The following is a 12,191-nucleotide window of genomic DNA, read 5'->3' as shown; positions in this document are numbered from 1 at the left end:
ATTCATGAAACATGAAAAAATAAAATATGCAAGAATATGTGAGTTATGAAGCACAAGTTCCATGCATATTTACATGCTGAAATTCACTTGTACCTTACCTTTAGCACCTTGTGAGAAGGTTGAGACGATTGGTTGGCTTTGAATCCTATAGAAACTCACTTTTCAGCCGTGCCCTAGTTTGAGATTTTTTAGAAATTTTGAGAGAGTTTTTTTAGGCCAAGATCTGTGGCTGCTGATGCTGAATGGTTGAGTATATATAGAGGGTGAGATTAGGGTTGAAATCTTGGAGAGAAAGCAAGAGATTTGATTGAAAAATATTTGATTTTGATTATGCACCAAATCTTTCTTTTTCAAGCTCCATTCTATTTTCCACAACTTTCTTCACGTGTTATTGGCCTTGTGAATCAATTTGGATCTACAAATATTTAAGGAATGATTCATCATAATTTTTTCCATTCAAGTTTTGATTTTATTTGAATTAAAATGAATAAATTCAAAAATAAAAATAAATTAAACCATAAAATAGAAAGGAAATGACTTATGGGCCTTTTAAGGGATCCTTATCACGTTCATGAATCAAAACTATAGGCCCATTACTCAAAAATTCAAAATTCCTTACTTAGGGTTTCATGCCTTTTCCAAAATTTATCCAACTTCTAACAACCATAACTCATTCAATTTTTATCACATGGGAGTGATATTGTACTCTTTGGAAAGTCCAAGATGTCCTCTACAACTCCAATTGGAACATTTTTTGCATTTAGAGATTTTATTTTGAAGATATGGCTCCAGACAAAAAATGACTTTTTGTGAACTTCTAGAAGGACCTGTAATGTTCTGGCCCATATCTCTCAACTGAAGAACTTATTGAGCTTACGCCCAATGTAAAAGTTGTAGAGAATTGAATTTACTTGAGAATGAACTTTGGTTGGACAATTTCTGATGAACCATGTGAAAGTTATGGCTGGTCAAATTTCAGTTGACTTTTAGTTCAAAAACCCTAATTTAGAAACTTTGACTTTTGATGATCTTGAACCTTTCCTTGATGAATCATGATCAAACCTTGACCAAATGATGAATTTAAAGTTAAATCCTTGATGTTGACCAAAAACCTTGAAGTTTGACTGTATTTTGACCATAGTTGACATTTAGGTCAACATAGTCGACTGTTGACCATCTGAGCAATTGACTGAATAATCTTGTTATCCAAGGCTTGAAACTGGGTATGAGGACACTTGGATTCATATGAGATGCCATGAAGTTCACTTAAGGTTTTAGAAGTCCCATTTCCTTGAGGAAAAACAAAAACCCTAATCTTGGTGCTCATTGTTTAGGAGGAGAATAGGCATGCTTGCTTTTTGTACAGCTTTGAGTAACAACTTTGAGTAATTGGGAGATCTCACTGCTTGAGCCAAAATGATTTGAAATATGGAGGACAAATTTTGGGGTATGACACAAGGAAACCAGAGAAGAAGAAAGAAATCGAAAGGTTAAAAGCAATAAAAATTGGATCCCTCTTTCAAGACTAATATCAGACATTCTGACAGAGAATGGCCTGATAGCGCATTTAGAAGATGCGAACTTGCTGAAAGAGTTAGACCCAACATGTGGAAAAGCCCTAAATGGGAAGAATTTAAAGAAGATGAACATCATTGAGAAAACTATCAGTTAACCCACTCCTTACACGACAAGCTTCATCACTACAAGAAGAGTTCAGATTGATAACTTTCCTGTATTCAACGCTGGAGACACTCCAGACATCATACTACACTTCCTCGAGTCTATCCATCTCTCTTATCTCCGGCCAAGGTACGTTAAAATCAATATTTCAAATCACTTCCATCCCCAAGCAGAAGTCAAAGATCTCCAACTAAATATCCTTGAGCATGAAGCGAGAGTTCCTACTAAAACGAAAGACTTGTATTCCGTATTCTCCGCAACAGTCAGGGATTTATTTTCCCGTCCAGACGCTACTACAATCTGTTTTCGTCATTAACGACATTCTGCATTCATACGTATGCATAACATTCTCATTCATTTTAAAAAAACATACAATACATGCATCATGATATTGCATAAAACTGACTTTGCCTTTCAGGTCGACCAACCGGGCAGATGAATATCATCAACAAATCAATCTCTATCATATATATACGTTCTGGAAAGCATATCCCTTCAAACATTCTGAAGACACTTACATCAAATATACATTCCGATGGCATCTTTAAGCCTATCTCAGACAACTTTCTGTCAACTTCCAGATGGCATCTTTAAGCCCATCCCGATAACTTTCTGTCAACAACCAAATGGCATCTTTAAGCCCGTCTCCGATGGTACTTCACCAACACTGGGATGGAATCTTTAAGCCCATCTCCGACAAAAGTCCTTGCCTCAACAAGGGCAAATTTATGGGTATTCTAGGGTTTAATCCTCTTCTACCTTCAGATTCCGATAGGCACACAAGCCAATCTACATCCTCAAGTTTAAGAAGATTGAACAAGGGTAGCTGGAATACCTCAAAATTTTACCATCATATTTCAAGATATTTTGACTCACATGACTTTCAACTGCTCAAGACTATGTAAGAATTGGGCACACTTATCTATTTCCTAAGCAATCAACCCACAACTAGGGTTTTGATTCTCTCAAAGTAAAATCAGGTTCTGAAACCTCAAGTGGACCTCATGGATTCCCATATGTCTCAAAGAATCCCCATACAAATTTTCAAGCCCTGATTCACAAGATTTCTCAGTCAATGGCTCAAATGGTCAACTGTCGACTAGTTTGACCTAAAAGTCAACTATGGTCAAATCACAGTCAAAACTCCTGATTTTTGGTCAACATCAACATCTTGAGGTGATATTCATCATTTTATCAAGGGTTGATCTTGATTCATCAAGAAAAGTTCAGAGATCAACAAAACCCATAGTTTCTAAATTAGGGTTTTTAAGGAGAAAGTCAACTGAACTTTGACCTGCCATAAGTCTCTCATATTTTATCAGAAATTCCCCAACCAAATCTCATTCTCAAGGAAATTCAATTCTCTACAACTTTGATGTTAGGCCCAAGGTCAAGAAATGCTCCAGCTTAAGAGATAAGAGCTAATACATTACAGTTCCTTCTAGAATCTCGCAAAAAGTTGTTTTTTTGCCAAGAGCCATATCTTCAAGATAAAATCTCCAAATGGAAAAAATGTTCGAAAGTGGCTTGTGGAGGACATCTTGGGATTTCCAAAAAGTCCTAGATCATCTCCATATGATAAATATTGAAAGAGTTATGATTGGTGCAAGTTGGAAAAATTGGAAGAATGCATGAAACCCTAAATGAGCAAATTCAAACTTTTGGATAATGGGCCTATAATTTTGAGTTCTCCACGTGTTATTAAGCTTATAAAGAGCCCATCAATCAAGTTCCATTTATTTTATGGTTTTATTCCAATTATTTTTTATTTTATTCATTTAAAATCAAAATAAATCAAATAAAATCATGAAATAATTATATGCTTTGTGTTCCAAATTTGTCCTTGATTTAATCAGATCTAAAACTTGATCCAATGGCCAAGAAAGAATGGAAAAATTGCATGAAATAGAATAAATCTAGAAATAGAAAGATTTGGTGAAAAATCAAAAATCAATTTTTTATCCATGATCAAAGATTGATTTCTCTCCAAGTTATTAACCCTAATATTTTCCTCTATATATACTCACATCTTCAGCCTCAAAAAGGATGAAATTTGGTGAAGGAAAACTAGGGTTTATAAGTTACAAAAACTCAAAGAAAGATAGGGCATAAGAGATCTTTGGTGGCAGCCATTATCAACCAGTTTCCCGCATTGTATCCTCTTCCTTAAACCCTCAGGAGATCACACCAATGCTCACTAAGCTCGAAACATCTCAAATCAGATCCACCACTAACAAGGTTTGCATTCTTTTTTCTTCTTAATCGTTTTCAATGATTCATGTGGTTTAAATGAATTCTAATCATATAGTCATGTTTATATACTCATTTAGAACGTGTTTGATCAGTTCGTTTCGAGTTTAAGCACAGGAACCATGAGATGCCATTATTGGTCAAGAGAGGTCGTCCTCTTCGTTCTCACATATGCAGCCAGTTTCAGTGCCTAAAAATTGCACCATTGAATTCGTAAGACCTTATTTAGGGGATATGGGCATGATTACTCGTTGGTTAACATGTAATTTGTGAGTTTGATTTTTGCAGAAAAAACCTAACAAAATTCGCAGGAAAATACGTGGGAGAGGCCGCAGCTAGATCCGCAGGTACCGAGGTTGAAGATGATGACTAGGAGGGAGACTTTTTGACTGCATGTTGTCTAATCCTTATTGGCCAGTCAGCGAAGAACGTTTCTCTTCCCTCGTTCCATTGGTTCACGTCAGGATTCATGGGCCCCATGCTGACCAAACTAAAATGGATAACGATCGGTGCTTTTCTATGGATCATGTGCATGATGCACTCTAGTTCCCTGGCCGTCAGATCGCTCTGGTGATTGATCCAACGCGCCTGAAGCTGCGTTCCACCATGGAGCTTCATAGACCGTCCACACCAGACCAACGCTTATTTTTTTTATTTTTTTTTATATTTTCTTATATGGTTTTTTGGTTACTTCTTTTATACTAACCCCTAACTATATTTTTTATATGAAAACCTACTAACAACCCCAAATTAACCACTAACTTAGGATTAGACAATTTTGTTATTTGTTTGCATATTAATTAAATTAGTAATTTAATTTATTAATTATAAAAACACCATAAAAATTGATTTTTTAATTAGTAAAATAGGATTTAGATTAATTAAAATTAGGATTTAGTTTATTTTTAGGTAAAAAATAATTAGACATAGGTTTTAATCAATTTTAGTTTTTATTTTTATTTTATTTTCTAGTTAATTTAATTAAAGAATTAATTAATTAGGATTAGTTTTAATTTAGTAATTAGATTAAATTAGATTTAAGTTTTGACCCTGATTTTCTCTCAAATTTCAACCTTCTACTAAATTCTAATTTCAACGCGATTCTTTTCTCATCCCATACCCTGTGAATGTCGCATGTTAATTTTATCGCTTTATTTTAAATATTAGAAGGTGTATAGGTCGCAATTATTCATTTTTGATGTAATAGTAATTAGGACCTTTTATTTCCCGCACTTTACTTTCCGCATCCCCGACAAGTTTTTATTGTAATCCCCCTCCCCGAAGCCTTGTAATAGCGTAGGACATTTACTTTCCGCGCCTTTAATTTTCTGCAAATATAACTGCTAGATGTATGTATAGGATTATATGTTCAAGAATAAAAGCAATCGCTAGATCACTAACTCAAGATAAATAAATAACTGAACACAACACACGTGATTGCGGCACACACATCCACCTTTAGGGTAACTCCTCTTCCGATGCCTTTCGATTAAATAGTCAAGTACCTTCGAGCGTAGGGATACCTTAGCACACGCTGCCTCCAATTCAAATCATCATAGTCCCTCCGATAAAAGATCATAGTTCCTTCGAGTTGCCTACGATTAAAAATGATCTTGTCCCTTGATGTTGCCTCGATAAATGATGATCGTCCCTCCGAATGCTAAGGTATCCTTACTGGTTGCCTACAAATGACTATTCACATCCTTTCCTAAAGGCTACCTACCCTCCTTATGGTATGGATACACTTATGGCAAACGATGACCCTCGATGACCCATACATCCAATGAAAAGACTACCTACCCTCCTTATGGTATGGATAGCCCTTTCAAATAAAAGACTTAAAGAACAAGAAAGATCCATTCTTAGGGTAGGGGCTCTTAATTGCTTGCTCAACATTCAATTCAAATCCAAATTACTTTTCACACCTATTTTCAAAACGATTTCAAAGGCTACACTTATTTACAAGTTAAATTCCTTTTCTCAAAATCTTTTCTAAACACACACGACACTTCTTTTCAAACAAACAAAGTGAGCTAAGCAATTAAGAGCCCATGGATAACCATGGATACAAAGGGTGCTTACACCTTCCCTTTGTATAACCTACCCCCCGAACTCTGTTAGAACAAGATTTGTTCTGATCAATATTCTTAGTTTTGATGATAACAAGGATATGAGTTTTATGTGAGATAATGTGGTACTCTAATACATTGCAATTTCCATTTCAGGAAATATATAAAGAGTATGCACAAATCAGCGCTCAGAAGCTTTGTCTCAGAAGGTTCAGCATTCAACATCAGAACATGGTCTGGCAAGACATCAGAAGATGGTCAAGGCAGAATCAGAACATGGGTCTATGAAAGCATCAGAAGAACTTGAGGTCAGAAGCAGAAGCACTGAAGTTCTCATGGTATCACGCTCAGAAGCACTTCAAGGTCAGAAGACAAGAAGATGCTATGCACCAAGCTGTTTGACTCTGATGATATTCAAATATTATATTCAAACATCAGATCAGAAGAAAGTACAGGTGGCAGGCTACGCTGACTGACAAAAGGAACGTTGGAAGCTATTAAAGGCAACGTCAGTAGACACAGCGTGAACAAGGCTTGAGGTAGTTGACAAAAGCGTGAAACATTAAATGCAAAGCTGTACGGAACACGCAAAGCATTAAATGCGCTCAACGGTCATCTTCTCAAAACGCCTATAAATATGAAGTTCTGATGAGAAGTAAGGTTAACAACTCTGAACCAAATTCTGTGAATATTAACTTGCTGAAACGCTGTTCAAGTCAAAACTCAGAAACTTCATCTTCGTCAAAGCTCACTACATTGCTGTTGTAATATATTAGTGAGATTAAGCTTAAACGTTAAGAGAAATATCACTGTTGTGATTATAGCTTTTAAGAAGCATTTGTAATACTCTTAGAATTGATTACATTAATTTGTAAGTAATTAGAGTGATCACGTGGTGGTCAGGATACTCTAAGAAAGTCTTAGCTTGTGTCTAAGCAGTTGTTCCTGGAGTGATCAGGTTGTGATCAGGATACTCTGGAAGACTTAGTCGCGGACTAAGTGGAAAACCATTGTAATCTGTTGCGATTAGTGGATTAAATCCTCAGGTGAGGTAAATCACTCCGCGGGGGTGGACTGGAGTAGTTTAATTAACAACGAACCAGGATAAAAATAATTGTGCAATTTATTTTTATCGTTCAAGTTTTTAAGACTACACTTATTCAAACCCCCCCTTTCTAAGTGTTTTTCTATCCTTCAAACTCAATCTCTTTCAAAAAGGTCTTTCCTGTTCTTTTTTCCTTTTCAATTGGATAAAATAAAAGTCGGTGGCGACTCTTGCTATCCGCAACATTTAAAAGTCAGTTCTTCCACCGTATTACATTGTGGATTGAGTCCAATTTTATGAAGTGATCTAGTTCCAAGCGGGAACCGATCCTATTGATGGGGATCCTAAGTCATCAGTGATGTTTCTGTACCACATGCATGAGTCTTAGGATGTTGCATTTTATTATTTATGGCATTGCACAATACTTGGATTAAGTGATGTCTTGGATTAATTCTTGGAGTATGATAGTTTGTATGTTTTAAGTGATGTATTTGATTGATTCTTGGATTATGATGTTTTGATGTGAATAACTAGTGATTGTTGTTATCCTATAGATGTAGTAAAGGATGTCATGATGTTGTTGTTCCTACGCCGTGACTACTATATTTATTACTTATGCTTTTTATAATGATTGAGATTTACTCACCCTTTCTGCTTGGAAATGTTGCCTCGAAACTTGGGTAACTTGCAGGTAATCAAAATTAGTACAGGAAGCTTAGGAGGTAGCTTTAGAGTGCAGTCGAAATTAGTACAGGAAGCTTAGTTTTTGTTAAGTCCAGTGGGTCTTGCTCTGATATGTAACATCGGGGTTGAGGTCATTTGTTTTGGAACTATTATGTTCTTTGTTTTATTCGAAGATCTTTGAATTACCATTTATGGTACTTAAACTACTTTTGAAGTATGATTTCATGGATGATACAGTGTGATGAAGTCTTACGAAGTATTTATTTTAATAAAGGTATTTTGAATTATGAATTACGCTGCAATATGTGAAGTATTATATGTTATTGGTAAAGAACTATCAGATTTTGTTTGTTTAGCAACCCGTGTTACGGAGCAGGACTGTTTATTATAAGATGTTATATGAAGGTGAGGCCCTTGTGGTTTTAATTGAATTTTTATTTTCGTAAAATACATGCGAAATATATTTGGGTTAGAAGGATGTTACAATGTGCATATGAAAATTGATAATTAAACGTGTGTTATAAACATGACCATATGTATTATGTCGTTTTGTATTACTTCATTGAAATTTTGCAATACATGTGACGCCCTCTTTGATATGCATGCTTTTACTCTGATTATGCGATATAATTGTCGTGAGTTACATAGGGTGTTACAACTTGAGCCTAGGTTTTTTTGGAAAGTGTCATTGTCCACTCAGTTAATGGTGATATGGCTATATTTGGGGTTTCTAACGGTGTTGAGACGTATTCTGTTAACTTGTTGCATAAGATGTGTGGTTGTAGGAGGTGGGATTTAACTGCAATCCTGTGTTGCCATGCTATCGGTAGCATATGGTATACCAAGAAGGATCCCGAAGATTTTGTTTCATCGTACTATCGGTAACGTCTTCTCATAGTATTTTACTTTGTCACAACATGTTAAGTTACTAATGCATGATTTTTTTTTTGTAAATAGAAAGTATAATGTGTTGACAACTTATGGCCATATCGTTATGTTAACCAATGGCCACAACTATGGTCTGCTACTGTTGCTAACCCAATCAACCCACCAGTCATGTGCAAGAAATGCGGTAACTTTGGCCATAACAAGCGAACATGTAAAAGGAAGAGAGCAGTAGAGAGAATGATTCCTAAAGGTGGCGATAAAAAGGAGAAAAAAGACTGGACAAACGGTTATTAAAGGAGGATCACAAGCACCGCCATCAACCCAAGAATAGTTACTCTATAGTGTTATCTATTTTTAATGACCAAACTCTTTTGTAATTAGGCTGTTATGTTTTTTGAAATGCCCAAAATTATGGTTCTATTAGTTACGGTGCTATTATCGCCAAGTTATGATCAAAATTCTGGTACTGTTATGTATGTTGTTATGTTCTGTTATATATAATTTTTGTTATATATAATTTCTGTTATGTATAATTTTTGTATAAAAATGTATGTTGTTATGTAAGCAAATTTCGTATTACAATGTATGCTGTTATTACAATGGCAAAATTTCTGGTATGTTAAGTATAATTTCTGGTGCTATTACACTTACAAGGTGTATTGAAAATTTCTGGTGCTGTAACACTTACAAGCTGTTACAGGATTCTATAACCACTCACCTTGGAAAATAATATGCTTGAGAATCAATTTATAGTATAAGTTGTTACAGGTATTAAGAAATGTGGTTGGGCCTAACTCATCCCTACAAAACTAGCTTGTAGAGTGAGGATTGTCCCCATTTATAAGGACATGTTCAGGCCATATATTGTCCGATGTGGGACTCTTAACACACCTATTATGGTTTCCGCTATTGGATCATCCACCATTTATTTCCATGCTCCAGTTGTCTAGTCCTGGGCGTGAGGGGGTGTGTTAAGAGTCCCACATCGGATAATATATGACCTAAACATGTACTTATAAGTGGAGACAATTCTTACCCTATCAGTCGGTTTTGTAGGGCTGAGTTAGGCCCAACCACATATTTCTTAACAACAAGATTCTATAACCACTCACCTTGGAAAGTAATATGCTTGAGAATCAATTTATAGTACAGAGTGAATGGATAAAATGCTTGAGAATCAATATATAATGCATAGTGAATGGATAATATGCAGTCCTTAATGTCAAAAAGCCAAAAAGGGTTATAAGTTGTAGATGGCATACAAAAACACTTTGCTAAAAAATTTCACTATGCGATAGCACTATAATAGTGATGTGACTTATATCAGACAACAGTGGTGGAAACATATTGGGAAAACTTACATCAGAAGAGAAATTAAAGTACATAACAAGAGAAATTGGGATCACTTACACAGAAGATAAATTACATAGAAAAGAAATTTTTAGTACATAACAATTACAAACACAACTTCATTTGAGTACATGTGTTGCCACCAATGCAAGCCCAAGTAACAATACAAACAACATACATAAACCAACAAAATAAGACATTAACTTAATCTTCATCTTAAGAAAATCTTCATTATTCTTGGCATCCCTAAGTAAATCTGCAATCTCGTCATTCTTGTTCTTCAAAGTTCTAATCAAATCTTTAGCTCTATTGCTCATGTCTTCATCAAACCATTGAAAGTAATTACAACCTTTTTTCTTCATCACCTTTAATGGAAAACCAAAACTCACATGAAAACTTAAAAAATGAATTAAAATAGTGGTTTTTAAATGGGGGACCAAAATCAAAAAATATGTTAAATAGGGGACCAAAATATAATTTTTATTTTTTAATTAAAATAATGTTCATCTATTTCAATTCTTAAAAAAATAATTAATGTTTTTGATAAAGAATAATTTTTAAAAATATATATTTTAAAATAATTTAAGACGGAGATAATAACTCAACTTTTTACCTTTACAAATTATAATGACAAACTCATCCATGCTAACAGTATTTTAGTGAAATAATTTTGGAAATTTCTTTGTCCACCTTCCTATGGGGGTCACCCCCAGCGAAAACTCCAATTTACCCATGCTTCGGAGATGCATCTCCGAAGTATTTTTTTTTTTAAATTTTTCCAGACTTCGGAAGTGCATTTTCGAAAACAACAAATGGGGGGTGTTTTCGGAGATGCACTTTCGAAAACACCTTTTTTTTAAAGATTTTTTCAGACTTCGGAGATGTATCTCCGAAAAAATCCCAAAAATTAGGATTTTGATTAATTCGGAGATGCATCTCCGAAAAAATCTCCCAAAATTAAAAATGTTGGGATATTAATTAATTCACATATCATAAATTTGATATAATATAATTTATGAGTTATGAATAATAATAATTATATATTTTGCTATAATTTAGGAGTTATGAATAATAATAATTATATATTTCTATTTTGATTCATATATTAAAATTTATCATTTAGTTTTGCTAAATTGATATTAAATTTATATAAATTCGTTAATGATATATTATTGGCTAAGACATGTACTAAAAGCAAGAAAACATGTCATTTTAATATTAAAGAGTTTTGTTTTATTATATCCTTAAATTGTATATTCGTATAAGTTAGATGATGCCATTTATTGCAATTGATTCATATTAATATCAATTAACTAAATTCTAATATTATTTACTATATAATTATTTGAGATAAGATTGTGGAGTTAAGAAATATTTTGTTATAAACAAAATTTTTGGGATTATATAATATATTGATATTGATATGTTCCTTTTTAATTTGCTTAAAATATATTTTAATGTGGGGGCATATAATAATATATTATATTAGAAGAATTTAATTTGATGTGTGCATATAAGTATGAATAAAATGATTTGAGATATTTTATTTTAGTATAATATATTATTATTTTATTAGTAATAAATTAAGTAATTATCGAAAATACGCATATGATATGAATGAGAGAAATACGTGAAATAGAAATTTGGTTATTTAAAAATAATTTTACCTTATTTATTTAATGAAAAAAAGATTTTCATTTAGTTTAAAAATATTTTGTTTAACGAAATTAAAAAAAGATTTTACCTTATTTAAAAATATTTAACGAAAATACCAATAATATAATTTTTCATTTAGTTTTAAAAAATGTAAAAAAGATTTTGTCTAAATTTTATTTAATGAATAAATTTTATATTTAATTTTATATAATTTCAAATTTACTTATGAAATTAGAATGTTTTTAATTTATATAAGTTAGTAAAATAATTTTTAACTTTAAAATTGTTTAGGAAATTTTGATTCACCTTGATTTTATTGATTCACCTTATTTTATTGATTCGTCTTGATTTTATACCCTATTAATTGTATTGGTTCACCTTGATTTTAATTTTTTTAATAATTACTGTATTTTTTCATAAGTGTATATCCGAAACATTCCAAGACCAAAAATTGGAATATTTCGGATATGCATCTCCGAAGACACCCCTCAAGGGGTGTTTTCGGAAGTGCGTCTGCGAAAACACATTTTTTTCGTATTTTCGAAAGTATATTTCCGAAATCACCTTTT

The sequence above is a fragment of the Vicia villosa genome, unplaced genomic scaffold (genome assembly GCF_029867415.1).
Source record: "Vicia villosa cultivar HV-30 ecotype Madison, WI unplaced genomic scaffold, Vvil1.0 ctg.000903F_1_1, whole genome shotgun sequence".
NCBI lineage: Eukaryota > Viridiplantae > Streptophyta > Magnoliopsida > Fabales > Fabaceae > Vicia > Vicia villosa.
This window is presented reverse-complemented; position numbering follows the sequence as displayed.